Genomic DNA, 4,353 nt, shown 5'->3' with positions numbered 1-4,353 from the left:
TCGTGATAGGTATCGTCATACCTAGACTTGCAAGCCATATTGTGTCATGTCATAATCATAGCCCTTTTTGCAAAAGAAATCATATTGATGACCACCCCAATAGATTCAAATATTTCAAGAGGAAATTCTTTATTCAAAACACATGCAAACATATCCAAAATACTCCCTTTGAAAACACTTTATCATATGGTGGCCAATCTCTCCTTAAAACACATGCATGTCTTTCAATTTACAGAATGGACACTTATAAACAAGGAAAGTGCTCTCTCATAATGTCATAAACAATGTCAACCATAACAATAATAAGAAACTTATTTTCAAAACCCTAGTTCATGCATTTGAAATAACCCATAATACAAATAGTCAATAAATTTCATAACAGGAGAGTGAATTTTGTTGTTCATGCTCTCAATTAAACTTTTCCAAAACCGAAAACACCCATATATATGTGGCTGTAATTCAATTCAATTCTACAAAATAAGTTCAAGAAAACATATACTTTCACCAAAACAAACATGTTATTCAAAAGATACCAAAAGCCTCTTTTCATTTTTTTTTGTAAACATGATTAAGCATCTTTGTAACTTGTTAAAACAATAAAACCTTTTCCACCATGAAGTTTAGGATAGTCCCACATACCTTAAGTTTTTAAAAATGGAAGATGAAATCCTAATCTTTCTACTTTCTTGATATTCTTAAATTTGGAAGGCTTGAATTCAAGATTACTTGGGGAAAACACTAAAAAAAAACTCATTTTGTGGAGGTTTATTGTTAATTTGTGTGAGTTTTTAACCCCCACAAAAAAAAATTGAGGCCGTTTTAGAAAAAGCAACAATAAGCCATGCCACGAGCAAATTTGTGGCGGTTTTATAGAACCTCCACTACCAACTACCACAAAATAAAATTTTAATTTGTGTCATTTTTAAAATTGAATTTGTAGCAATTTATAACTTCCATAATATGATTTCAGATTTTTAATATATTCAACCTTTGGGAGTTTCTAACCCCGACAATATAGTCTCAATATCTTGTATAATTTTTTTGTAGGCATTTATAACCGCCACATATTGTTTTCATTTTTTTTAAAAAAAAACTTTAGAATTTTATTCATACGCACAAATAATTTTACTATACTATCATTTATAACATAGACTAAATAGAAACTATCAGCGTACCAAAAAACACAATGACAAAATATAAAACCACTTATAACATAGACTAAATTAAAAATATTCCGAATACAAAACAGTACAAATCTAAATTCATGTCACACATAATTAACAATCTCGATTACAATAACTTAAAGTTTACAACTGCAGCTCCATAAAAATCCAATATGAAAAGATACCAAATATTTGCATGGTGATTCTCCATCCACGGATGAAGTAAGCGCATTTTCAATTGCATCACTGGACTGAAATAATTAATCAATCTGTAGACGACTTTCAAGCTAACAACGTAGATTTAGAGCAGCGAATTTTTTAAAATAATTAAGTCAGCTAGGAGAACATTAGAATCAAGTGTATACCTCTCTCCATATGTCAAAAGTTGTCTGTCAATAACTTCGGATGCAACCATGTACAAGTTAGACATCACCAGTAAGCACATATATTATACAACATGCATCCTTCTGCAAATTCAGGCCAATGCAGTATAGGCAGTTGAATTATCGATACCCGAGATTCCAAGTTCATCAGAATGGCAGACTTTGTTGCCTGTTTAGCATGGTTTAGCTGCACTTGGCCCAACTGCATTAGATGACAACTTATAAACCATTAAATACTTTAAAAAATTGAATACAATGTGCTAATTAGTTGATTACAAGAAACCACAATAGTTATAATCCATTACTAAATTAGAAGTATTTCATTAAATTAAGATTGTTAATAATACTTTAGAATCTAAATTTGACTAATACTATTTTATATAGTTATTTAATATTGAGGATAAAAAGGAAAAACTATAATCAAACTCCCTTAATTTTTTTGAAGTAGACAAGTAAACTAAAATATATATTTTTGATATAAAGACAAAGTAATATGAAAAAGATGAAGCAAACATCATAAAAGTTGGGGAAGGGTGAATATGGAAAGGAAGCAAAACATAAGGAATATAAAAACTAGAATATGACCTTTGGAAGCGGACAACGAAATAAGAAATTGTTTGTATTCGGTCTTTTTCCAATTCATTCAACTTGTGACGTCGAAAACCTATATCAAAGATGGCATGTGAAAATGAAAAAAAAAAGAAGAAGAATGACGAATACAAAATAACAGAGTTAAAACAATGAATACTATTAACCAATCTGGTGAGCCAAGATACTATAATCATGCATCAATGAAAAAGACCATTCATATGAAGTTCCCCCTAAGTACATAAATAACATTGTAGTAAGAAAATGAACATAAGTACATGACTGAAACAAGAGAGTTAATTAATAAGAAAAGAGATACAAGTTGGTATATACTAATTCCACGAATTAACTTACAGGCACAAATAGGAATCACTAACTAAATTCGAAAAGAGACACCAAAGCGCTTGAGAAATATTTTTTATTCTTTGTAGTAGAACCAGCTAATAGTCTTTTTTTTTTTTAAGGAGAGAGCAATAGCAGAGTTTTTGACCAAATTCATCCTTGTTGTTTCACCCAAACTTTAACTTCATCCTTATAATATGTCACTTAACTTGAAACATCCTTTAAGTTTTAAAAACTTGACCAAAAGCATCCCTCTGATATGTTTTCCATCCATTCCTAACAAAAAATTGTTTATTCACGTGACTCATTTCTTTCTTCTTCCATATCTAATTCTAAGGGGGGTTTTATAAGACACAAGCTTCTACCATTTTTTTTTTCTGGAGAGTTTTTGTTCTCCCGCCTCCAAAGGGTCATAGAAATTAAAATTGTCTTCTCCAGTGAACTTTGTCTTGTTTGTAACTTTATTTGTTGTGATATTTTGGGCTTAGTATGATAGGAGTAAATAATAGTAATAAAATCATGGTATATTTAATTGACACAATTATTTTAGTATAGGGGTCAAGTAAAATGAAACATAGGGAGTACATTATTTTATATATTTTGCACTACTACACATTTGTTGCATTCTGCACATTGTTTATCTCATGACTACTCCCTTCGTCAATCTTTACCTATCAAATACTGAATTGGTAAATACCTTAAGAAACAATAAATAATAGGTTCAATTCTACTATATCACAATTTGAATATTATAAAGTTAATGCTTTGAAAAATTCAATGAATTTAATAGCATAGGTAAAATTGACTCAAAAAGACAAATTATCCATTGATTTTTCAAGCTAGATAAATATTATTGGGCATCTATCTCTAGTATACTAAACAATTAAAGATGAAGGGAGAAAGTAATTCTTTGACATTTTGTACAAATCTTTAGCAATTAGTGGAATGTTACATTTCCATACTTGATTACTGCAGCTTTCTAGATGACCTAAATTATATCTAAGACCATCAATGCAAAATTCTAAACCATAAATACTTCTTAAGATGACACAATTTATCAGACCACTTTACACAACTATACGTGGAAAAATTGAGTATTCAAGCTAAAAGAGATAGGAAGATATAATTGGGCAGAAAAAACTATGGACAATTATTTTCTTGGAGAAAGACAAATCAAAGCAAGTTTTTAGTGTTCTTACGGAGAATGAGGAACTTTCAAGGAAACAACAGTAAAAAGGTCACATGAATAAACAAACTTCTGTTAGTAATGGATGGAAAACGTAATAGAGGGATGTTTTTGGTCATGTTTTTAAAAATTAAAGGATGTTTCAAAATCATAGTCAAAACAGTTCACATCCATGTGGTGAAAAAGACTATAACAATTCGAATTCAGAAAGAAAGATAGTAACTAAGTAAGGATTAATGATCTTCTAACTAAAACGGTATGTAAAAGTTCATTTAGGGTTAAAAACAGAATACGAAAAACATACCACTACACTAATTACATCAGAAACCAGTGTCAAGAATAACCAGTTTTGAATCTAAGAATCTGTACAAGAAAGAAAAAAGGTAGAAGAATATTTAAGATGCTTTAAACAAGAGAGAAAACCTGAGGCGAATGAATTCGCCATGCCCTTTAAAGAATTCTCCAGTGAATTTGACCGCAGCAGGCGGTGGCGCGGCGGCAGAAGAAAGAAACAACGTGGGGGAAAAGCAGCGGCCGCTGCACGTGACGGAGGGGGGCCCCGACGTCTGTCTTGGGTTCATCGGCAGTGGAGATGGCGGTTGGCTCGGAGGAATCGCCGGCTGGAGCGATGTTGCGCTGGTTCGCTGGAATCTCTGTAACGAGGAGAAAGGAGGCGGCGTAGATAGGAGTC

The 4,353-nt window shown here is 31.7% G+C and overlaps 1 long non-coding RNA gene across 1 annotated transcript; it reads right to left on the bottom strand.

The window, feature by feature from the left end:
* Nucleotides 1-1,192: 1,192 nt before the first annotated feature.
* Nucleotides 1,193-4,077, bottom strand: LOC124891401. Its single transcript, XR_007049680.1, has 2 exons — nucleotides 2,132-4,077; nucleotides 1,193-1,748 (listed from the first exon to the last, which is right to left on the bottom strand). It is a non-coding gene; the product is annotated as an uncharacterized LOC124891401 (long non-coding RNA).
* Between the last annotated feature and the right edge of the window lie 276 nt (nucleotides 4,078-4,353).

This window comes from Capsicum annuum, unplaced genomic scaffold, assembly GCF_002878395.1.
Source record: "Capsicum annuum cultivar UCD-10X-F1 unplaced genomic scaffold, UCD10Xv1.1 ctg3487, whole genome shotgun sequence".
NCBI classification, from domain to species: domain Eukaryota; kingdom Viridiplantae; phylum Streptophyta; class Magnoliopsida; order Solanales; family Solanaceae; genus Capsicum; species Capsicum annuum.
The sequence above is the reverse complement of the archived record's forward strand: the minus strand, read 5'-3'. Positions and strand labels throughout refer to the sequence as shown.